Below are 26,897 nucleotides of genomic sequence, written 5' to 3'. Positions count from 1 at the left end.
AACGCTAGGCTGCACCATATTACCAAGGATAATGGTGCAGGCTAGTGTTTCCGCTTGCAATGGCGATAAATTTTACAAGTTACCGCCAGCGCAGGTGTCTGCGAGGAGAGAAGGTTTGTTTATGTAGAAGAAGGAGTTCCTTCGTGCACATAAACAAACCTTAAATGGTAAATTTTGTAACTTACGTGTGCTGCTTCATGCAGTACACATGTAAGTTACAAATTAGCATTTTTAAAAAGAGGTTTGTTTATGTATAGGAAGGGACACTTTCCCTTACATAAAGACATCTTGGGATTTAGCTTTTTCCATGTGTGCTGCATAAGGCAACACACATGGAAAAAGCAAAAACAAGGAGAAATTAAGCATTTCTCCTCGTTTCGCCACCTTAAGACCAGGATTTTTCTGGTCTTAAGTTCAACGCTGCCACCTATTACCGCCAAGCTTGATAATAGGTGGCAGCATTGAAGTGAATGGGTGTTGCGGTGTATGCCCACCGCGACACCCACTGCAGGCCCCTTTCAGGATATTTTTATCTTGAAAGGGGCCCTAATACCAAGGCAGTGCTAAGGCAATTAACGTGGCTTTAAGCCACGTTAATTACCTTAATGCTGCCTTGATAATAGAGCGATGCACATATTGCCATGTTATCAGCAGAAAAGTGCCGATAAGGTGGCAATAAGGGTCTTAATAATATGCTCCAGAGAGAGAGAAACAGTGTGTGAGAGAGAAAGGAAGAGATGTAGAGTGAGTGCTGACACTGGAGAAAATCTTCGCAGTTCACCTTTGTGCCACCGGTGTGTGGTCAATGAGTCAGAGTGCACCCTCAAGTTTAATGATCTGAAAGATAGAATAGAATTAGTAATTGCAGAGTACATACAACTGCACACACGTAATTCTCTGTTTCGTGTCTGTGTATGCAGGCTGCTGCACCCCACCCACTCCCACTGCAAGAAGGTATCTGTGCGCTCTGTTGCACTCAGGGTGCTGTATCCCATCCACTCCCACTGCCCAGAGGTGTTTGCCTGCTCTTGTGCAGCCAGGCTGTTGCACACTATCCATTCCCAGCGCAAAGAGGTGACTGGTCGCTGCTGCGGAAAGAAGCCTCTCTACTTACCTTCTGCCACCGGCGTGTGTGTAAGAGGGTCCACCACGTGCCAAAGCAACCTTCTCAGGCGTTGAGGATGGCCACGCATCTTCGCAGGTTCAACAGGCGTTCAGCTCTGGTGGTGTTGGGGGGACATTAATTCATGAAACACAGCCTGTTAGATAAAAAGGAAGATAAGATTGTGTGTCATGCATCCATCAAAGGATAGAGGAAGAGAGAGAGAGAGAAAGTGTGAGAGTGACACTGGAGAAAATCTTAGCAGCTCACCTTTCTGTTACCGATGTGTCTCCAAGCACGTGCAGGGACATAGTGCACCCTCAAGGTCCACATCTGAAAGATAGTAGAGAATTAGTAATTGTAGGAGAGTCCAGTATGCAGGAATGTAAAGACAGAGATGGTAATTCTCTTGATGTGGGTTAATCGTCAGAACACGTTTTTTAAGCAGCAAGTATAAAGGAAGAATGAGTGAACCCCCGTTAACTTCTACGTCCCAACCTTCTCACATTTAAAACTTAACATTCCTAAAGCGACACGACACGAGGTAGCCACGAGCTGTGAGAGGAATGTCATCCTCGTGTCTGCATGCTTCGATGCTCATAACACAAGTTACCTCCTTATAAAAAAAGAGAGGAAGAAAAGGTTGCCAAAATTTGATGGTAAATTTAAGGGTACAAAGTAGTCAACTACTTTGCTACAGATGTGGGAGCGACAGATAGTTGACTGGCTCTAAAAACTTTCCTGCTATTGAATTTTTTTAATCAAAATGCAATAAGACAGGGTAATGCCAGGGTATATATGACTGTGTACGCCTAAATCGCGGTGATGCGTTTTGTATCCAAGCTGCTGCACCCCATTCACTCCCGCCGCCCAGAGGATCTACCCGCCCCTGCGTACCCAGACCTCACTGCTCACCTTTTCTCGGACAGGGCACCCTCCACATCATGCAGCTCTGCTCTGCAAGCCAGAAGTCTCACAATTGGTGCTGAGTCTTGATATTGCCATGGCAGAGGACATACTTGTGCACCCATCATCATCGAAGGTTGCTCACCGACCCAGTGCTTGCGGTGCCACTAACTCAGTGACTAGTTAGGACACGCACATGGCGGTACGCTCCCCTGGTGCATGACTCAGGTCTACACAGTGGTCGAGCAGGGTACACAATAGATGAGGTGTACGGACCACTAGGATGGGCCATCGTCGCAGGCTCTACACCCGCTCAGCACTTACAATGCCCTTACCTCAGTGAACCAAAATTCACAGTTTTGTGGCTGTGTGCCTGTGCCGGCCCCAGTGCATCCGCTGCGAGCAACTCTAAAATGGCATCGAGCAAGTGTGCCCGGTCTTTTCTATTGGCAGGGTCACGTGTCCTGTGATGCCTGTGGTGGATGGGTGTGGTGTGGGTGTATAGCAGCCGTGAGGGAGTGGCTGTGGCATGCTGAGAACTAGACCTATGACCAGCAGATCACTATTATGAAAATGTGGGCCATGTAGTGTTATTGTCCTTTTTTGTAAGCATAAGCAGAGTGGTCTGGCGTGGCATATGCCAGTGCTGCATGAGACTGTGAAGAATGACTGCGGAGCTATGGGCGTGGCTCCGTCGTGAGGTATATGAGGAATTAACTGATGCGGGTGTCAGTGCTGTAGTGCTGTTGTCTCCTGGGTCGTAAGCACAAAGGTGTCATTCTGTGAGTGAAGTCTCACAACATGGCCAACATGGAAGGTACGTGGAATCACTGACCCTACATTTATCTATAGTTCCACACATAAAAAAGATGGTGAATATGACACATTTCTGTGAATATGAATGTTTATTGCACATTCACTGGAGTATTGTAGCTGTAGCAATACAGGGCCATGGAAAGTTCAGGTTGCAGTTTTTAGGAAATGGAGGGCAGCCAATTAGAGCGAAGCTCGTGTTCGGAGTTAGGCTGCACCAACATATGTACTTATGTGGTCCTTTGGCTAGACTGCCAACCTTGGTGGTGGAAACAAGCATTTGAGCCTCGGGATCGCGTACACATCCTGTGATTGTAGGCAAATCACTTATTCTCTGCGTGCTTCAATGTGTAATGTAAATACGGTGCTCAAGTAAAGCGCTTCAATACCTTTGGGTGGAGTTTGCACTATATAAAAATACAACAAAAAAAGAAAAAAACTCTGCCAATCCCCAAGCACTTATAAATTGACTATACACTCTCCTTGGTGTACTCTAATGATCCAGTCTCTACGTAAGTACTTGTAAAATGAGTGAGACAAAGTTACATAAGCAAAGTTTTCCCCACTGCTAGAGGTAACATGGTTGCATATGCTGTCAACAGCACACTGTAATGTGGTAGTGGTCATGGGCAGCATCTTGCATACATAGTGAACACACGGACACAGATAGATAGTTGAACTGGGTACGGGGGTTTGCGCTCAACTCCTTTTTATTACCATGGTCACATGTCCAGTGACGTGTGTGCTGGGTGCATGTGTGGTGAGTGTAAGCCAGTTCTACGGGAATGGTTGGTGGTGGTAACAAGTACAAAAGAAATTATTTGATCGTATACAGAGATTCAATCATAAAGGGTCTATGACTTGTGCTGCAGTAGGGTAGAGGCACTACATGTGAAATAATACACAAAAGATTGTATTGTAAAGAGTCCATAACTTGTGGTGCACTGAGGTAGGGACGGTAGATCTGAAATCATACACGAAACATTCTATCATAAAGAGTCCATGAGATGTGGTGCACTGAGATAGGGGCATCAGAAGCAATGAGCGTGTGCGGATCCAGCGATAATATGTGGTCCGGGATGGCCGCACTGGGAGCATTGTCTTTTGCGTACTGGACTGCGTCATCTGCAATCGCGACTCGAACAAGAGATGAAACATCTATGGAATACATTGTCGAAACATGTAGGTTTCAGGGACGTTATTGTTCAAATTGTGAGCTGTCCTGTCCACAGTGTAGAGTGCCATTCAGTGTTTGTTTGGACTTGCAAGATGAATTTGGTTATTGTACTAAAGCTATAACTGATATAAAACAAGTTCTTGAAGGAAGGATACTAAAAGGACATTGTGTAGGTTTTGAGGGACGTTATACTTAGTTGCATACTCGGCTTTTAATTAACGAATAAAGAGTCAATTTAATTGTGAACTCTGATGACCGCAGTGCAGGCAGGAGACAGCGGTCAGCAAGTGCCCACAGGCAAGTGGTGTTGAGTACAAATGCACAGGCATTGGCAATTCAGTGTGTGTGCAGCCAGCGATGATAAGTGGTGCACTGAGTTAGTAACACTTGAAGGAACCAGCTTGTGTGGAGCCTGTGATGATGCGTGGTGCGATCAGGCAGCACTGGTAGCAATGTCTTTTGCCTACTGAATTCTGCCTTATTAAGTCCACGTGGCAATGACTTATGGTGCACTGAGTTAGTGGTACCTCTGGTGCTCAGCGTGTGCACAATCTGCGATGATGCATGGTCCGAGGGGGCCACACTGGTAGCAATGTCTTTTGTCTAATGAATTCCGCCTCATTAAGTCCACCTGGCGTTGACTTGTGGTGCACTGAGTTAGTGGTACCTCTAGTGCTCAGCGTGTGCACACTCTGCGATGATGCATGGTCCATGGGGCGGTACAGGGAGCAATGTGTCTTGACTACTTGACTGCGTCATCTGGAAAAGCCACTCCACCAGAATTGTGAGCCATGCTGTCAGCAGTGTAGGCAAGAGGCAGCGGTCAGCAAAGCCCCACAGCCACGCGGAATTGACCTGAGCCGCACAGAGCATTTGGTCTTCTTAACCCATTATAGTCTCTTACACAATTTGCATCGCTACTAATCTTGAATTTTGAACCATGCTAACGCCAGTGTAGGGCGGAGGCAGCAGTCAGGATGGGCCCACAGCCACATGGCATCGACTTGAGGTGCACAGTTAGTGGCACCTGAAGCACTCAGCGTGTGCACACCCTGCAATGATACGTGGTCCGAGCGGCCGCACTGGTAGCAATGTCTTTGGTCTAATGAATTCTGCCTTATTAATGCCACTTGGCGTTGATTTGTGGTGCACTGAGTTAGTGGTACCTCTGGTGCTCAGCGTGTATGCAGCCTGTGATCATGCGTGGCCTGGGCGGGTCGCAGTGGGAGCAATGTGTCTTGCCTACTGGACTGAGTTATCTGCAATTGGCACTGCATCTGAATTGTGAGCCCTGCTGTGCGCACTGTAGATGGAAGGCAGTAGTCAATACAGACATAAGTCTGCAGTGCTGTGCAGCTGGGTTGCAGGGGGCCTGTGTTGAGGAGGCCTGCATTCATGGCAGCAGCCACATGGCAGGATGAGGCCTGCCACTCTGGCAGACTCGTTGGCCTTCTCACAAGTGAACCACGCCCAGAGACCCAGCTTATTTATTTATACTCCTACTCTGGAGTGGCATACGTTGGACCAGGGCACACCGCTTCTGCTTCCAGGGGGGACAACACAGCTATATGACTAAGATCTTCCCCACTGCCTGAGATAACATGGTAGCATCCACTGTGCACAACACTACAAGTATCAGTAGTATATATCCACATGGAGAGGGTTGTGCTTTGCATAGTGAGGTCTGTCCAGCACATCACTGCTACACTTGGTATTGTGTACTTATTATTGATGGGTGACTTGTGTCCTTCACACATACTTGGTTCCCACATCTCCCAAGAATCAGCTATTGTGCGGCTGAGGATCCATGGCGTTTTTTGAAGGTCCATTGTCCTGTTCTGCGCTGCCTCGGTGGTAGACAGGGGATGTGGTCAGGGGGAGGTCCTGGGGTGGTGGCGGTGGGTCTTGTGGACTTCTTGGGTGTCGGAGCTGCATGATCAGTAGCTCTATGAGGTGTTGGTCTTTAGATGTGGCTCTGAGTTGGGCTCCAATTAACACTGTAGATAGTCGTCCTGATTTACACCAGTTAAAGGCTGATGTTAAATTCTTACTGCTAACTCGACTTGTCGTCTGATTTTTGGATCATATTGCAGATTTTTGCTGGTATTTGAAAATATGGGCAAGTGGTGTTTTTGTGTTTTTTTGTAAGAGAACGCCTACTCTGTATAGCATTAACGTTAGTTGTGGCTCTCATTTGTGGTGATTTTTTTGACGGAAGGTATTGATGGAAAAGTGGTGATGTCATCAGTGATGTCACTGACCATGTCGTGAATGATGTCAAATGTGACGTCATCAGAAGTGCATTGCGGGGGAGCGAGTTAGAGTTAGCTCAACTTACTGTAACGGGGGACTTTCTATGGTTTTGTATGATTGAAATGTCCAACTAACTATAACGTCCCTGAAACCGATGATTTTTTCAGTGAATATCTATCTATCTATCTATCTATCTATCTATCTATCTATCTATCTATCTATCTATCTATCTATCTATCTATCTATCTATCTATCTATCTATCTATCTATCTATCTATCTATCTATCTATCCATCTATCTATCTATCTATATAAATACGCATCGCGCAAAGCCTCCTGAAATATCCTGGCGCTGATGAAGGCCGGAACAGGCCGAAATGCATTCGCCAACAATTGAAGAAAGCAAGCTTCCACTGTTTCCCTATGGGCTTCTGCTCTTCCTTTGGGAGGAGTTTTTTGGAGATGTAGTACGCGTCGGACAGTGACGCGGTACAGAGGCCCCTGTCTCTCAAGCAGGCCCGGACAACACTGGCATCCGCTTTGGCAAAGTTTCTTCTTCAAGTTATTGAAAGCACTGGGCCCGCCTTCATGTCCGGGAGACTACTTGGCGGTACAGCGAGGTTATTAACCTCGGTAGGGCGGGATGCATTGCCAGACCTGCCCCCGCTTAATTGAATACCAAGCATAAAGGCTGAAACAGTCTTGGGGATGCGAGGAAGCAACCTGAATTCAATTTGCAGGAGAAGGAACTTTTTACGCAATTCAAATCATCCTGCCTTCCTCCCGAGAACGCTGACATTGAGCAGTACACTCCATGCATCACTTACCTGGGAGCCACAAGATGCATCCTGTGAATCATGGTCCACAAGGAATGTGTGAACTGTGAATGGTGAGCATGACACCAAAGGGGTGGAGCGGACTTTCACCAATCGTAGTGGGGCAAGATGGTATTGAAACACGTATAGCGCAAAGCCTCCTGAAATATCCTGGCGCTGATGAAGGCCGGAACAGGCCGAAATGCATTCGCCAACAATTGAATAAAGCAAGATTCCACTGTTCCCCTATGGGCTTCTGCTCTTTCTGTGGGAGGAGTTTTTTAGTGATATATATATATATTACCTACTGGCGGTTGCCAGTAGGTAGTTATAGTTAGGACCTAGTTTCTATAGGAAATCAGCAACATTCTATTTGGAATACCTTTGGCACCGGTGGACGAATCTTCGCGGAAATCTCCAAGAAGATGGCCTGCTCCGCTCTGCTCCTTCCCTGGGGTTGATTCGTTGAGCAGGGGCTGAGATAAAAGGGGGGTCCCAAAACGTGTTTTCCCCATGCAATTTTTCATAGGACCTTTAGCCGGGGCTACAGCCCGAACGGCCGAACGGAATTACACCAAAATTTGCAAAAAGGTAGAGTTCGGTTAGCAGATCACCCTTTTTGTTAAATGGTGTAAAATCCGTTCAGTAGTTCCTTAGAAAATCAAAAGTAAAATCACAAGTATATCTTGAGGAGCTTACCGTACGCGTACAGTACGCCTACAGGTACGCGTACATACGCATCCCTTTCCGAGCACGAGCTGCATGCTCATTGGCTGCCAACTGTCTGTCAACACTCCAAACCAGGAAGTGTTGGCAGCCATCTTGTGCCTCGGTAGACTGAGGCACAAGAAAACAGGGAAACAAAGGTGCAAAAAGAAGAAAAGGGGGCAGGGTAGAAACACCCTGACCCCCTAGGCCTGCTCAGGGCCCAAATATTTATATATATTTTTAAATCACGGGGTACGCGTAAGTACGTGTAACCTGAGAGAAAAAAACTATCAGCTTTTTTTCAAATTCGTAGCCCCCAGGGGGACCAAATCCCGGGGACATAGTGAAAAAGAAGTGTGGGGGGGGGCCCGGGGCAGAGTAATTATAATAGCAGGGGTACACGGGCCCCCCGCAGCCCCAGGGACTGCCACCCCTTGGGCTTCTATATGTATGTTGGGGGCCCTCTAAGGCCCCCACACGCCCCGAGGTCCGCCACCTCCCCGGGGCTCTAATATGTAAAATAGGGGAGTCCGTGAGGGACCCCCAAGCCCCGGGGACCATCACCCTCTGGGGCTTTTAACAGGTGGGAGGGGGGACGCGGGGCCTCCAGGGCCGGCTCCTGCAGTGTCCCGGGGTGCCTACCCCCGGGACACTCCTGCTTGCTATTGTAGGACGGGAGCCTTGCGGCTCCTGCCCTACCATAGAAAACTGCTTTGATTTTTGAAAAAGAGAGCAGGAAACCTGCTCTCTCTTTCAAAATCAAAGCGTATCACTTTTCTGCATGGGGAGTAGCATGTTAGCTGCTCCCCAAGCAGAAAAGAAGGATGCGGGGAGCCGGCAGGGACCGTAGGGTGCTTGGGGACACCCCCACGGTCCCCAATGGAGAGGGCAGGCCCCAGGGGATGGGGTCCCTGGGTCATAAGTTGCCCAGGATTGGGGCCACGCGGCCCCCTCCACCATTGATATAAAAGAAAAGGCAGGCCCCGGGGGATTAGGTCCCCGGGGCCTTAAGGGGGCATAGGAGGGGGGTATGCAGCCAACCTGCACAAAAAAAATTATTTAAATGTTGCCCATGCCCCGGGGCATGGGGTCCCTGGGGCTGGAATTGGCCACGGGAGGGGGGGCATGTGGCCCCCTTTCTGTAAAAAATGTAAAAATTATTTTTTTTTGAAACGGGATCAGGAGGAGGCCACGCCCCCTCCCTTTACCTCTCTGCAAACGCGCCCCATGGCACAGTGATAAAGGGAGGGGGCGGGGACAGAGGTGACGTGTGCAAACACGGCCTGTGGCACGTTTGAAGTTAGGGAATTAAGTCCCCTTCAATCCTGAGGGCCAGCTAGGCCACTAGTTACCTCCAGTAAGCGCCACAGGCCTGCGTTGCAGAGAGGAGGTCCAGCTATGCCCCTTTTTACACCTCTGTGCAACGCAGCTCTGTGGCGCTTACTGGAGGTACCTAGTGGGCTAGTTGGACCCCAGGGACCCTCAGGATTCAAGGGGAATTAATTCCCCAAATTAAAACACTCCACTGGGCGTGTTTGCACATGTCACCTCAGGCCCCACCTTTCTTCACCACTGTGCAAACGAGTTCAGTTTCAGGTGGCTTTTCCTCATCCATTCGGCAACGGCCCTCATTCCCTCGTGGAGGTTGGTTTTGGCGGTGTGTGGGTCCTTGGTGAGAGAGAGGATAAGCTGGGTGTCGTCGGCGTAGGAGATGATGTTCAGGTCGTGCTGGTGGGCCACTTGTGTGAGGGGGGGCATGTAGACGTTGAACCGGGTCGCCCTGAGGGATGAGCCCTGGGGTACGCTGCAGATGATGTCAGTGGCTTCCGATCGGAATAGTGGGAGGCGGACTCGCTGGGTTCTGCCGGAGAGGAAGGATGTGGTCCAGTCCAGGGCCTTCTTCTGGATTCCAGCTTCTTGGAGGCATGTTCTTAGTGTGCAGTGGCAAACCGTGTTGAAGGCGGCTGACAGGTCCAGGAGGATGAGGGGTGAAGTTTCGCTAACACCCCCCTACTCATCCATGGAGTTACTCACACACATAGTCACACATGCAAACAAAGTATCAAACATCCATTTACTTGCATATACAGTTATACACACACCACCACACTTACTTCTACAGAAACATACACATACATACTCTCTTAAACCATCACTTACAAAAACACATACTTATTTATAGAGGAAATCTTCCAATCTCTCAATCTCACATATACTCACTTATGTACACAAATACTGACATATACTAGTTTAAAACATATGTGGTTACTCATAAAGACACTATTGAGACAGTCATTCACTCACTAACACACCCATATACACACTCATCCACCCATACAGTCCAGCACACATACTATCTTCAACACATACAAACAGTGACTCACTCATTCATGCATCTATGCACTAAGTTATACCCTCCAACAAACCACACAGACACTCACACACTCATACTGATACTCAGAAAAATAACTAATAACCCATACACAGTGGAGGAGTGTGGCTCACTGATTAGAGCGGCAGACCCTGATGCAGAGGTCTGGCCCGGGACCAGGGTTCAATTCCCGTCGCGGCAGGGTCTTGAGCTCAAATGTCCAAGGACCCGATAATTCTCGGCACCGCGCCTACTCTAATCATGGGGTCCCACGCTGCAACTCTGGGCAATAGCTTGCTTAGTCTTCACACCGGCCCTAATCGCTAAGGATGACTCGCTTCACCGGGGGGGTGCGCAGGGGTTGGGCGCCTCACAGGAACAGGCCAGGACGGGTTCCTCAGCGGTTTATTCAGCACGGGGACACACTGGTAAGTGTAACCATGCGCTTTATAAGCTTCACAATTACAATTACAGACACTCATGCAGCTACTCACCAACCCATGCAGTCATTTATACACAAAGTGAGAGACTGATACAGATATTTACATATTTAAACATTACTCGCTAACCCATGTATTCACTAAGATACACTTAATCAGTCAGTTATACAATCAATTATATATATATATATATATATATATATATATATATATATATATATATATATATATATATATATATATATATGTCATGTCACCAGGGTACATATATGGGGAGTGAGGTATAGAAACATACCTTTTGATATTTTGACCCTTGATATTGTGGTCACAAAATTTAGACCCATTTATATTTAGGATTTGATATTACCGGCCCACATCAGTCTTTAAAATGTGTGCACGGGGACTGAACCACAGTAAAGTGTTAGACTTCCCTTTATTTTTTCTCTTGTGTGCCTTTGGTTTTTGGGCCTCTGATGTGATGTTAGACCCTCCAATGGAGTATCACCCACAACAATATTCTTTTAAAAACTATTTTTAGCTGTAATCTTAAGGGCTGTCTTTTAAAATATGATCATGTGTTGTGAAGCTTGAATAAGAACATCTGCATGGGTTGTGCGTGCATGAACATGTGCAAATACTCGTGTGCAAACGTATCTGCTGACCTAGGAAAACTATTGTCTGATTCAGCCTGGCTTCTGCACACATGAAACACAGGGACAGAATGGGCCTAGACTACATTAATATGATTGGAGCCTAAAAGGGACTGCAATATCCTATTTGGGGTATAATGTAACATATGGCCTTTGCACTGTGTTCTGTATGTATGCATTGTGTTTTAATATAGTTCCAGATTAGAATATGATACAATGGGGGCGTGGTTTAGGTGCCGCGCAGGATGGACGGCTAGGCGAGGAGCTCCTCAGCATCGAACTTTCTCCGCATGGTTTGCCTGATGTAAAAGGGACCGTTTCTATTGACAGACACCAGATTCCGGAGCACAGAGTGTGTCTTTCCGGCTTTTCTATGCCATTTCCAATGACTTTGCCACGGACTTGTACTCCGAGCTGCCGGTGACCGCCATTTTGTGATTCACCTCGGCACTAGCGGTTTCATCACTGGACTTCTGTCTTTCTGCTTCTTGGCGACATTTCCCTTCACTACTATCTGTCCTTCGCCCTCGGACTTTGAAGGTGAGCTTTTGAGACTTTTCGACGTCCATTTCTGCCCTTCTTTCACCTCAGGTCATTCTCCTGAAGGACTATTATGCAGCCGCCATTTTATGGTTACCGCAGCTGATATGCGAGCCGCGGTTTCTGCTCTTCATAATTTCTTGCCTGCTGCAATGTCCCTCTGCTGTCTTCAATTTTCGGCCCAACCCTGATGTCCATTTTTTGATACACAGGACTGCCACTCGCTCCTCTATATGGTATGTGTTTTTAAGGCAAGACCACGTTCTTTCTGCGACATAGCTAGCGCTGTTACTCCAGGATATGCCATTTCAAGGACCATACTTTCAACTGTCACCTATGTTACATGTATACTCCTATTTGGGCTCTCACATAGATATGTCAGCGTGTTAGCGCTGTTGTATTCGTCGAACTTGCTCTCTTCCTGATATTCATGTGTACAATGGACGTTTTTCTAACAAGGCGACGCAACTCCCAATAGGGTATCTCTGGAATGTTATTTACTTCACCTGCCACTACGGAATACAGTAATCACGCAACGGTGATGTCACCCTTCCATGTACCAGTCGCAATCCTGTGAATTGTGACGTGTTATCGCAGTACATTCTAGATAGTTCTCTCAACCTCACCAGACCACTTCCATTGCCAGGGGCTCGAATTCCTTATTCTTCACGGTGCACAATTCTCCACATGTTCCTTTACCAACATTACTATTATTGATTTGCTTTCTCCTATGGTGAATCTGCGCAAGCCCAAATTTCTGTTCACATCCTCTACTGACATCCCTGTGAGTTCCTTGAACTTAGGTGCCTCCTCAGGATTGGTCGAGATGGCGACCTCCTCTTCTCAGCGCTCCTCTTCTGGTCACACACCATCACAAAAAACTTCACCTTCTGCGTCGACTCCCAAAAGGTTGAAACAGAACTCTCCTACACCAGATGCTCCTCCCTCGTCTTCCATGGATTTAATTCTAGAAGAAATCCGTGCGTTGCGCCCATTCATTGAAGACACGAGCAGAGATATGCAACTTTTGAAAGACAAGTGGGAGGTCATGGATACTCGCATCTCCTCCATAGAGCAGCAGATTCCTGAGGTTCATTCCAACTCACAACGCATTGAATCCTTAGAAAAGACTGTTCTCTCTTTACAGCGCCACACGGAGGATTTGGAAAATCGAAATCGACAGAACAACCTACGTATTTATGGTTTGCCGGAAACTATTGAGGGGGACGACCCAGTTAATTTCTTTTCCTCTTTCCTTCCAAAACTATTGGACATGCCACCTTCCACATCCATCAGTATTCAAAGGGCGCATAGACTTGGTTCGCATTCGTCAACCTCTACTAAACCTTGTGGTGTTATCATCCTTTTTTTGAGATTCACGGATTTGTTGTCTATCCTCACTGCAGCTAGAGCCAAACGACAACTATCCTGGCAAGGTCAACGGGTTTATATCTCCCAGGATGTTTCTAATGCCACCGCTTTTAGACGTAAGGAATTCCTGACTCTGCGTCCCTCTCTGCGCTCTCTTGGTGCCCGCTATGGCTTGTTCCACCCATGTACCTTCAGAGTCACTCATCAAAACAAATCTTATTCTTTTCAAGAACCTGGCGAACTCCGTAATTTCCTCCTTCTCCACAACAACGATGGAATGGATTCTTCGACGTCACATAGTGGCTGATAAATACTGATATGTCTCTTGATTGGCTGTTGTCGTTCCCTCCTGGAATAGTCTTACGATGTTTTTTCTTTTACTTTCCTTCTGATATAAATTGTAGTATTGTTCTGTCTTATACCTCTCTCTGTTCCTTTTTACTGTTTCCCGTTGTTTATTCGACTTTCTCTTTCTTCTAGTGTTTCCATTGTGTTTTTTAAGCAGATTTTCAATTGCCCTTTCGATTTTTCTTCCTTGCAATACTTATGTCCGGTTTTATGGTAATTACCAGATCTGTCATGTACTCCTAATTAACTGTTTTCTCTCTCCCTTCATGCAGACGTGTCTTGGTTCACCCCTTCAAGATGTGTCCTCCTTTGTAACTCTGTGAGATTTCGGTGCGATGGTGCTTCTGTTCCTAGTCTACCCGTCTTGTTACGCATCACCACTTCCCCATCTCCCTATGTGTCTCTTCCCCTTCAGGTATGTTTCTTGCAGTCTTCCTTATGGAATTGTACTGTCTTCTATGCATTTTCTCTTTTCTTCCTTCTATTCCTTTTGCAGAACCTTTTCCCTTTCCTTTATTCTCTCTCCTTCCCTTTTTCCTATTCCTTCTCCTTTTTCCTTTTCTTCTCCTCTTTTCCATTCTATTTCCTTCTATTCTTTTTATGGTTGGCTTCTTCTCTAAGTTTTTAATGTTTGGATTATTACTTGTACAGTATGTTTTTACACTTTTCAATTTTGAACAGTTTAATGTGTTTTGACCTTCAAAGTTGTTTCATGGAATGTGAAAGGATTTAATCACCCGATTAAGCGGCAGAGAGTGCTTTCCCACCTCTCCTCTTACAATCCTGATATCGCTCTAATTCAGGAAACCCATCTCTCAGATATTGAATCTTTGAAACTAAAAAGATTATGGGTTGGCACTGTTTTGTTTTCTCCAGCCTCTCATAAAAAGAATGGTGTTGCAATTTTGATACACAAACGCCTAAAATGTAAGGTAATTCTAGAGGAAAAGGATGATGAAGGCCGTTGGATTCTTGCTAAGTTACTTCTTAATGCCATTCCAATTACCTTGTTCAATGTTTATGGTCCTACATGTTGTGATTCCTCTTTTTGGCCCCTGATTACTACAAAATGTATTCAGCATAAAGATGATTCCTTCCTATTAGGTGGAGATTGTAATCAGATCGTTGATCCCTTTTTAGATCGTAAATCCTCTGTTCGTTTCATCCCTCACAAACCTCACAAACTGTTTCTTTATACTCTTACACAGACTCATCTTGTGGATTCCTGGAGGCTTACCCACCCGGATACTGTAGATTTTTCTTTTTTCTCTCCTCCCCATGCCTCTTTTTCTCGACTGGACTATGGGCCCGATGTAGGTCGGTCGGTAACGGCCGAAAATCGGTATTTTCGGCCGTTACCGACCGGTATTTACAAATCGGTATGTAGGGCCACATATTTTACAGATTCGGTAAATTTACCGATCGGTAAATTTACCGAATCTGTAAAATACAGAATCGGTATTCATACCTATTCGGTATTTTTGCTATGTAGGTGGGACTCTTCTGAGTCCCACAACCCTTACCGATTCGGTATTTTACCATCAAATATATTTGATGGTAAAATACCGATTCCGGTGTGCATGCACATGTGTGCATGCACACCTGTGCCATATGACAGGCAGACCTGCCCTTAGGGCAGGTATGCCTGCCACATGGCCCCCGAATCTTTTTTGGGGGTGCTAGAGGGTGTCAAAGTGACACCCCCTGCACCCTTGTCAAAATCTGTATTTACCGATTCGGTAAATACCGACCGGTAATGCCCCATTCATTCCTATGGGCTTCAAAGCCCATAGGAATGAATGGGGCATTACCGGTCGGTATTTACCGAATCGGTAAATACAGATTTTTACCGATTCGGTAAAAGGAACATCTGGATGTTCCTACATCTCCACCCCTTAGATTTACCGATTTTTAATTACCGAATCGGTATGATTCGGTAATTAAAAATCGGTAAATCTATTTTACCTACATCGGGCCCTAAATCTTTCTTTCTCCCTCTTTATCTCAATCCCTTATATCTTCTTCTATTGAACCTATTGTCATCTCTGATCATGCCCCTGTTATCACTGATTTTGATCTTCTTCCTCCTATTCCTAAACCCTCTCGCTGGCGCTTTATTTCTTCTCTACTCACAGATCCTCTTTTCTCTTCCTCTTTTCGCTCTTTTACCTCTGAATTCTTCCAACTTAATTCTGCTCCTGATACTCCTCCCTATGTTTTTTGGGATTCCTTCAAGGCTACAGCTCGCGGATTTATTATCGACTTTGTTTCAAAGAAAAAGAAAAAGTTTCTTCAAAAACGTAATGTTGCTCTTGCACATATTAAGTCGTTAGAACACCAATTTTATACATCCTCCCCGAATCAAATGTCTCCTGATCTTCTTCAAGCGAAAATTGCATATAACAAACTTACTACAGATTCAGCCTCTTCTTTCCTCCTTCGAGGTAGTGCACGCTACTATGGTGGCCGCAATAAATCGGGCAAATTGCTTGCTAACTATCTAAAATCACGTAAAGAGCGGACTCTTATAGACTCTATCTACTCCCCCTCTAATGTCCTCTTACACACAGATAAGGAAATTTTGGAGCAGTTTCAATCCTTTTATGAATCTTTGTATTCCCCTGAGAACCCCCCTACCCCAGATCTCCTCCAAACATATTTTGAGAATTTACCCAAACCGGACACTTCCCATCTTAATTTCTCGAACGCCGATTCAGACCTTACTCTTTCTGAGTTATCCACTGCCCTATCTTCTCTAACTAAAGGTAAGACTCCAGGACCTGATGGATTTCCGGTTGAATTTTACTTACATTTTTCCGATCTTCTCTTACCTAAACTTCTCTCTCTTTTTCACTCTTTTTGTTCCGCTGGTCTAGCTCAAGGCTCTTTTCAAGATGCTACCATATGTCTTATCCCAAAAGAGGGACGAGACCCCAAATTCTGTAAGAATTATCGGCCAATATCTTTAGTTAACGTGGATTATAAAATTTTTGCAAAGTTGTTGGCTCTTCGTCTTGATCCACTTATGCCGCATCTCATTGGGAAGGAACAATGTGGTTTCGTTAAGGGTCGTCTTACTTCAGATAACTCCAGACTTCTCCTCAATGTCCTAAATAAAGCTCCCTCTCTTTCTATTCCCCTTGCAGCTATTTCGGTTGATGCTGAAAAAGCCTTTGATCGGGTGGATTGGTCCTTTTTGATTGCTTCCCTGAAATGGCATGGCTTTGGTCCGAAACTGATTTCCTATATCTCTTTAATTTACTCTATGCCCAACGCATCCGTTCTCGTCAATGGTCAACTTACCTCACCCTTTCCACTTAAACGTGGAGTGCGACAGGGCTGCCCTCTCTCCCCCCTTCTTTTTCTTTTAGCACTTGAACCCTTCATATCCTCTATTCGTAACAATCCCTCCATTTCTGGTTTTCCGTATGGTGCGCATCAGCTTAAATTATCGGCCTATGCAGATGACATACTTTTATTTGTTTCAGATCCAGTTACCTCTGTTCCTTCCTTACTTGATGAATTTGAGAAATTTTCCCTGGTTTCCGGTTATAAAATAAATTCGGACAAGACGGAGATTCTTCCTTTAACTAAATGTTGCCTTCCACACTTCTTTGCCTCCACTGGCTTTGCTTGGAATAGTAAGAAAATAAAATATCTTGGCGTTCTCTTCTCTAATTCTCTCTCATCCTCTATCCAACTTAACATGTCTGCAGTCATCTCTAGAATTGACTCTTTGCTTTCTTCTTGGAACCCTTTATACCTTTCCTGGTGGGGTCGTCTTGACTCGATCAAGATGATGATTGCCCCGATCTTGATTTATTTACTCTCCATGCTTCCAATCCATATCCCAGCTCTCTACTTCCGTCGTATTGATTCTGTTCTGTCTAAGTTTCTTTGGAAGCAGAAGAAAGCTCGTATTTCTCTCTCAGCCCTTCGTAAATCTAAATCTAGTGGTGGAGTTAATTTTCCAGATTTTCGACTTTATCATAAGTCTTTCTCTCTTCGTCAAGCTTCCCGCTGGCTGTCACACGATATAGACCCTTTCTCTCCCCTTTGGCTTTCTGTTGAACGTGACTTATTGTTTCCTTACTCTTTTCAAGATGCAATTTGCTTCACTGCTAAGGCTTCATGTCTTATTCCTCCATTATTCAAACACACTGTTTCTCTTCTGCGACCCTTGGTTTCCTCCACTTCGGTCTCTCGCGAATCCTTTTTATTATTACCCATTTGGTATAATTCACTCATCCTCATACGTAATAGACCTATTGCTTGGTCTTCCTGGAGATCGAAAGGTATCATCTGGGTTCACCATCTTTTTGATGGGTCCACTCCTTGTTCCTTTCCTCAATTTCAATCCCAATTTCATTGTCCTTCTTCGTTTGCCAACAAATATTACATCCTTATGGAAACTGTTCTTGACCGATACTACTCTCTATCCTCGAATGTAATACCTACTCCACCTTCCTCCTTACTTCCCATTCTTTGTACTATTCCTAAAGCTTCGCTTATTTATCGATACTTCTCAGCTCCTGACCCGGCTCGTCCCAAATCACCATTGGAACTCTCTTGGGAAAAAGACTTCGATCGCTCGTGGCCGATCTCTCTCTGGGACAAACTCTGGGCTAAATCCTTGAAGACTTCCCGTACTGCCTCCCTCACTCAATCCTTATTTTTCTCTATCACAGATTATACTTTTCTCCTCTCTCTCTTTCTCGTTTTCTTCCCTCTTCTAATTCTAACTGCTGGACCTGTAATGCTCCCAACGCTGATCTCTTTCATCTTTTCTTTCTCTGTCCTTCAGTCCGACTTTTCTGGATGCAGGTCTGGTCTCGCATTTCCCGTATTTTTAACCTTTCTATTTCTTTCTCTACTTCCTTAGTGTTTTTGGGTAGCCTTTCCGAGTCTTTTGACCTTCCCCCACATTCACATGGTCTTTTTGACCTTCTGCTAGCTCTTGCACTCCAACATATTGCCTCCAATTGGAAGTCTTTGACCAAGCTCTCCATAACTTGTTGGTGGAACCTCCTGTGTCACTCTCATAGATTAGATGTTGCATTTGCGTCCAGCTGCAAACCTTCTCGCAATGTTGAACTCTATTGGTTGCCTCTTACCCTATATTTAGATCAACTCGCACGAAAGTCATACAATCCGCTCTCCTGTGACAATTTCAAGCCTCCTTGAACAGTTGTGCTCCTGCATATAATTTTTCATGTTTTTTAGCTTTCACTAATGTAGTTCCTTTTCTTTACTAATGTATTTGATAAGGTTCTTATTCCACATATTTTTCTAGTATTTGTGCATTTACTGTACTTTATTGCCACCAATTAACTTGATTATCTCTATTTTATTCTTAACTGTTTTAGCATTGTTTTTCACCCCCCTCCCTCCCTCCTCTCCCCCCTAAAAATCTTTACAAATTGCTTTGATTTTTTCGTTGTGCCGCCAGTTGACTATGTTCTATCTCTCCAATGAATAACCCTTTGCTTTTTATTTCGCTGACGTCACCTTATTGTATTGACAATTTTGTTTCAATAAAGCTTTCAAACTTAAAAAAAGAATATGATACAATGGTCAGAGTCATAGGCTTGTATATAAATGATCAGGCCTCGAGTGAAAATATGAGATCTAAATGGACATATTTAAAACCCTTCACCTATTTCTTAATTTGGCATATTTCTGGGAGCCAGCCTTAGTATGATGCACACTTTGAGCTCGCTGTATGAGAATGTTAATCAATATGTTATCCCCTTTAGCAGATAAGCGATCCTTGAGATAGATACTTTACAAGGAGATTAGGCACGTGCTGCTGAAGGACGAGTGTGTGATAGGAATCTTCATAAGTATTAGCAGCAATTTACTGTAAATTAGCTTAGAAATTGTTCTTTCATGGAGAAAGGTACGACAGGCAGAACTTTGACTCCAGTCACAACAGGATGCTGGAGGAAAGAGAGCACTCATCAGTGGGAAGGGCTTGATCTGAAGAGTGATGTGCCACAATCCTGAAGAATTTGGCAATCTTGAAACATCCCCATAGTTCAGCAAAACAATGGTACAGGCATTGGGGTTACTCCTTCATGTGTTCATAAAAACATGCTGCCTTTGAAAAGGCATTTTCAGTTGCCAGTTAATTTGTATTCCTTTCATCTTCCACTGTGAGATGGATATTGCTGCATTCAGCAACTGTTGCTATAGTGATCAGAGCAGTGACCATTGCTCAATACATGCCACATTGGAAAACACCTTCTTGTTTCTCCATGCTGGCTATAGGTACTACAGAGTCCTCACCTATGTGGAAAGCCATGGAAAGAGATTGGAAGTAATTTATGAGGGTCTGACAAGAAAGACTACACAGCATGGGTGTGAGTCCTGGACCTGGTGACATCCAAACTTCTTCTAGACTGTGGTGGCTTGACCCTACTTATCCATTATGTCCACTTTGAAACATTCTCAGATACTACTCTAGTCTCTAAGGAAAGGTTCAAACTCATTGAAAATGAAATAGCTATTTCTGATGCTCCCTTTGCTACAAGTACTGCTTAGCCATGAAGTTTGCATTGCAACTCTTGAGGGATCCGTCTGCTCTTTGACAAGGAGATCCTCGCCTCTTTGTTAGATGGAAAGATAGCCTCCACCATAACTTCTCTGGTAAATGGACTCAGTACATAGGTATCTAAATTGTGGCCCAAGCAGGCCCACATCTTTCGTTCCTAGAAACTTTGCTGCGTGCTGCAGTTCATCCTGTTACAAAGCACGTCACAGAACAGATCATAGAGCCAATGCAAATTCTTTGTAAATCAGTATGAGAAAAGCAAATACAAAGTTCAGGATTTGTTCATATCCGATGTCTGCGTGACCACATCCCCTCAAATCAGGGTTGCTCTACAACTCTGGGGAGAGGATCACTGTTTCCCCCTGTCGGCAGCAGTGCAAATACATCTAAACCAGCACAAGCAGGACTCAGGGCTATCTTAAATGGGTCTGACAGGGTGAAGCATCGTGTTGCCCAACTTCCTTGCAGTCTTATGGGACAAATCATCGCAGAATCAGCCCATGGCTAAGGATTGGAGGGGGTGCACGGCAGCCACTACGCTGCCCACACGTAGGGTAGAGGGCCTGTAATAACCCATGTAAGGACAGTATGATCCTTCACGATCACCACACTTGAACTGATTGCCTACGTGCCTATGTTACCCACTTGAAATCCATTAGGGGGAACTCTGGCACTGCAACTTCCAGAAGTGCCGGGTTTAGAAGAGACTACCTAAATTCAGTAGTCTGTAGTATTCGCCCACCTTTGTGCCCCTTCCTCGCCAACTGTAGAAGTGTAGAAAAGTAGGAGGAGGGTGGCATGACATGTATTACATTTGGCATATGCAACACAATTCCTAATTTTTGCAAGGACAGGAACAAGCAAGAGAAGGCGTGCATACTGTGAAGTTAAATTCCTGGCTATCACATTTTGGATTACTACTCATCCTGGAGTGCTTTGGTTTAAATAATTAAAACCACCGTGATACAATATTACGGTGCTTGAAAAATGCATTTATGAAATGTGTGTGTGTTTTTTTTAGATAACTCGGGTATTATATCCCTTACTACAAGACGGAGCCTGAAATAAATTATACAATATCCTAAACTCATCTGCTTTTCTCTTTCTAATCTTTACGTGACAAGTTATGCGCACGGTAATCAATGGGTTTATAAACAGAGATGTTTAAAATTTTAAACCAGACTCGATAAATCCCACAGAAACGGTGAAACCACGATTAGAAAATGCTATTAAGTGACTACAAAACCCCGCAATACACATGCAGATAATCTGCTCGGATAAATTGAAAGAAACCAGCAGCGTTCTCGCAAAGCACGTTTTCAGTTGAGAAAAAATTCATGCAAATCTCTAGACACAAATCCCCCGTTTTAGCCGATATTCTGTTCTATTTAGAATAACCGAATTCAAATATTCAATGTAATATTTTTTTTTGTAACAATGATTTGGAATTAATTTAGTGGCCGAAGTGCACTTCTGCTCCTTTCCCTGTAAATGTTTAGGAAAATATATAATTTACTTGCGAGGTCTCTGATCTAGGACCTGTGGTCACACCCTGATGACGCCATTGCTTAGTCGTGCAAAGCAACACAACGTTGGCAGTAAGCGACAGGCTGTTTGTTGCATGTAATGTAGTATTTTAGACAAAAATCGTGATATAAGGGGGCAGGGCCGGACTAGGGGCCATAATATCAAGAAAGGGCGCTACATTATCGCCGCTTTTATCGTCAGGAAACTGCCGCTAAAGCAGCGATAATGGGCTTGATAATATGCCCTTGTGAATTCCCATAGAAGCCCAGGTTCACACCAGAACCTGGGCTTCTATGGGAATTCACAAGGGCATATTATCAAGCCCATTATCGCTGCTTTAGCGGCAGCCTGCCGATAAAGGCGGCGATAATGTATCGCCCTTTCTTGATAATATGGCCCCAAGACTTAAAAGCAGCCTTGGCGAAAATGTTAAAATCAGAATGCTCCCTTCCTACCCTTCTCTATTCTCTCTCTTTTATCCACCCATTTCGGTCTCTCTCCTTCTGACCTCTCTCTCCCCCCCTCTCTCTTTCTCGCTATCTTGTACCTCCCTGTGCCTGCTGCACTAATCCTCGGAGACCTGGAGAAAGTGACAAAGGTGCTACCACCAGCCCTGGGCCAACAAAATCTGGCCTACTATAGCTCCAACCCACCAGAGAAATTCCAGACCGAATAAGTGGCCTGTCCAGCCTTGCCACTGGCTTATAAGTGACAGTGCTTTAAAGCAATATGCAAACATACAAGGTTTTAAGGCACTGTCACTGATCAGGCTGGAATGGTCAGCATACACTGGCCAGTGGAGTTGATGAAACGCAACATCAGGCACTGTGACCATGGCATGGCACTATCCTGGCAAGGCCAGATGGGAACCAAAAGCAGCTGTAGGAAAAATGCTCAAACCAGACCCACTCACTAAATCTTCTCACACAATCTCTCACTCTTTCCATCCATCCATCCATTCTCTCTCTCTCTCCTCTCAGATCCATGGGTAATAGTAAAGGAGGAAAGGGTCTGTTACGGTTAAGGGGCAGGTAGAGGTAAAGGGAGGAGGGGGAATTTTAAAAAAAATGAGGGATACTATGGGTTTCCCCCTTAGAAAACAGACTAAAAATGGAGGGGTACATAAATAGTTTGTGTGTATGTATAAATATATATGTATGTATGTTTATATATATTCACTGGAAAAAACAGGTTTTAGGGAAAGTTAGAGTTAGTTGGACATTTCACTCATACAAAACCAGAGAAATTCCCCTATTATAGTTAATTCATCTAACTATAACTCGCGCCCCTACAATGCACTGCTGATGATGTCACATATTACATCACTCATGACATGGTCAGTGACATCAATGATGACATCACTGATAACATCTCAAATGACATCACTGATGACATCATCCATGTGATAACTTGATGCATCTTCTCACACCCTAATATAACCTCTGATACGCTCACTCTATAATACAGACTGCCATTCTCAAAAACATAGACACTCCAACAGCAAAAACTACATACACACTCACTGATTCTTAGGTTTACATACACATCCACTCACTCACACGAACAGTCACTCATACTTATGGTCACTCAGTAGAGGACTATCATATGCACTCATACACCTATATATAAACACTCACACACCACCACTCATCCATAGAGGTACTCACACATCTAGTCAGTCATGCACATAATTAATCACACTGCCATTTACTCACCTATACAGTTACACACACCAGCTCAACCACTGCTACAAATACTAGCACATTATTATGCTCTTATACAATCACTGATACAAGCACACACTCATCCATGCAGCCACTCTCACAATCACACACTCTCACTTATAGCCATTTTTATACTCCAACACACATATGTACTGCCTTTCACATATGTAGTTTCACATGTACCACTAAGATATACATTCACTCACTAACATACCCATGCACACACTCACCCGCCCATACAGTCCATCACAGATGCACTCTTGAAACCATGCACCCAGTGAATCACCCACTCACACATCTATGCACAGAGTCACACACACCCCACCCACATAAACCCTCAGGCACCCATACAGATACTCAGACAACCAATCAATAACACATATAGGCACTCATGTAGCTATTCACAAACCCATGTAGCCGCTTACACACCAACAGACAGACGGATACAGACATTCACACAGTTTAGTCACTAACCCATGCATTCAGTAAGATACGTTCAATCACTCAGTTATAGAGTCAGTCATGCACCTACTAAATCATCCATTCAGACACTTATACACCCACTCATTCTTCAATATGCCTTTCCCTATTTATATTAAACATATTTAAACTTTACAGAAACACACTGTCACTGGATGATGTCATTAGTGATGTCATCAGTGATGTCATTTGAGATGACATCCGTGATGTCATCAGGGATGTCACTGACCATGTCATGAGTGATGTAATATGTGACGTCATCAGCAGTGCATTGCGGGGGCGCAAGTTATAGTTAGCTGAACTAACTATAACGGGGGAATTTCTCTGGTTTTGTACGAGTGAAATATCCAACTAACTATAACTTTCAGCAAACACCCCTGCGGCAGCATGACTCAAAGAACTCAGAGACACTGCTGCTCTGAAGGGGGCTGGGCGATTCCCAGCATAAACAGAGTGGGGCTGCAGGGGCGCTAAGAGGTGAACAAAGCCTCATTAACATGCAAATGGTCTTTGAAAGACCTGTGAAGTGCTGGGGTGCGGCTGTGTGTGAGTCCGGAAGCTGTCTCAGCCCGGGCACACACAGGCAGGGTGAGATGAGAGAGGGGGACAGAGGGAGGTAGAGAGAGGGAGACAGAGGGGTAGGGAAAGGGAGGGAAAGGGAGGGATCAGAGGCAGACAGAGGGAGAGTGAGGGAGGGAGTGAAACGGAGGGAGAGCGAGGGAGGGAGTGAAAGGGAGGGAGAGGGAGGGAGAGCGAGGGAGGGAGGGAAAGGGAGGCAGACACAGACAGAGGGAGAGCGAGGGAGGGAGATAAAGGGAGGGAGAGGGAGGGAGAGAGCAAAAGGGATGGAGAGTAAGGGAGGAAGGGAAATGGAGGCAGACAGGGAGAGCGAGGGAGGGAGAGGGAGAGCGAGGGAGGGAAAGGGAGGGAGGCGGAGGGAGGGAAAGGGAGGCAGACAGAGGGAGAGCAAGGGAGGGAGAGGGAGTGAGAGCGAGGGAGGAAGGGAGAGAAAGGGAGGCAGAGGGAGAGTGAGGGAGGGAGAGGGAGGGAGAGTGAGGGAGGGAAAGGGAAGGAGAGGGAAGGAGAGGGAGTAAGGGTGGGAAAGGGAGGCAGAGAGAGGGAGAGCGAGGGAGGAAAAGGGAGGGAGAGGGAAGGAGAGGGAGGGAGGGTGGGAAAGGAAGGCAGAGAGAGGGAGAGCAAGGGAAGGAGATGGAGAGCGAGGGCGGGAAAGAGAGGGAGAGGGAGGGAGAGCAAGAGAGGGAGGGAGGGAAAGGGAGGCAGACAGAGAGAGTGCGAGGGAGGGAGAGGGAGAGCGAGGGAGAGAAAGGGAGGGAGAGCGACGGAGGGAGGGAAAGGAGGGAGGGAAAGGGAGGCAGACAGAGGGAGAGCGAGGGAGGGAGGTAGAGGGAGGGAGAGAAAGGGAGGGAGAGCGAGGGAGGGAAAGGGATGGAGAGGGAGGGGGAGCGAGGGAGGGATGGAAAGGGAGGCACACAGAGGGAGAGCAAGGGAGGGAAAGGGAGGCAGACAGAGGGAGAGCAAGGGAGGGAGGGAAAGGGATGATAGAGCGCGCAGGTCACCCGACTACAATTTTACCAATACTCACCTAGGCCCATAATTCAATTCAACATTTTTATTCAATCAGGTAACCCATACTCTACTATCAGTCTATTTTATTTCCACTAATTCCTATACCATTGACTTACCAATCCTTGTCACTGGTACCTATGACCACAATGGATCAGGGAGTTTAGAATAATAGGCAAGCTGTCAAAATACCTTAACATTTGCACTCATATAATAACCACAGACTCGGGGAAGTTTTAAATTCTTTATCTTATCTTCATCAAAAGTCATAAGCCATAAATTGAAAGCAATCAAACTATCAATAACCAGGATTAGAAACAGTGTATAACTATGCAAGAGATATATTATGCCAACCATTTAGTAAGTTGAAATAAAGGGAAGGGAAAACAAGGAACATGCTATTTTGAGAAACAAACCTTAACCACTCAACTAAAGGAGGGTAAAGAACAGGAACATACTAGACCAACAGCTTTCGCAATTATTAACAGTTTTGGAAAGGGAACATAATATGCAATATCGAAACTCAGTTTTAGCACATTACTAAGGGAAGGTAAGAAAAGGAGCACCCTAGTAAATTAAATAATCAAACGTAACCACTTTCAAGGGAGGGTAGAGAAAAATAGGACACAATTTATAAAATCATTAGACGTTTAGCATTTAACTAAAAAGGAGGGTAAGAAAATGGAACATGCTAATAAGCAAGGAAACACAAATTTTCTTTTACCAAGGGAAGGGTAAGAAAAGGAACATATGCAATCAAAACTTTTGCAAATTAGGGAGGGTGAAGAAAAAGACGCAAATTATAATGACAATTACCCACACAGATTTATATTTACCTAGAATGGTGTGAAGACCAACCCTGGCCACGGGTTAGTTGAAAGGACAGAAGAACCCCAAAGAATGCCGTCGCCAGTAGGCCAGCAGGTGCAGATTAGAATCAGGACAGCATAAGCCAGATTTGGATCAGGACAGGACCACCAAAGCTAAGACCAACACCTGCAGTTCAGTTGCAATGCCTGCGCTACTCCCTCTCTGCAAGGAATCAGCCCAAAACCCCGCCTGGGTAACAGCATATATCAGCAAAGTGCTTTGCCAGCACTTCACCTCCCCAGAACCCCGATTGGGTCAGCAAGTCTCTCAGACAGAGTGCTCCGCAGCCCTCTGCTCTTAGTCACCTATTGAGTGTGTTGGGCCAGTGACAGGTCAGCTATTCAGACAAGTCGGACAATTTCTCTAGCTAAACCTACTCTAGTTATACTGTTTTCCAGGTCAGTGTACCACCCCCAATGCTGCAAGTGTTAGGATCCCCAATTTCGATTGGACAAAAGAGGAGGAGAGGTCATCACACCACCTAAATTTTAGACTTTTGCCGTCTCCTATTCAAATTTATTTTCACGCCCATCAGATTCAGGTTCACACAACGTGTTCGTTTCTCTTAACAATGGATGTTCTATTTACAAATACAATGTATTTCTCTAGAGTTCACTAGGGCAGATTCCCAGGAGCATTTTCTCAGTCAGTCGACTCCTTGGCTAA

The sequence above is a fragment of the Lissotriton helveticus genome, chromosome 2_1, assembly GCF_964261635.1.
Source record: "Lissotriton helveticus chromosome 2_1, aLisHel1.1, whole genome shotgun sequence".
Taxonomy (NCBI): domain Eukaryota; kingdom Metazoa; phylum Chordata; class Amphibia; order Caudata; family Salamandridae; genus Lissotriton; species Lissotriton helveticus.
This window is presented reverse-complemented; position numbering follows the sequence as displayed.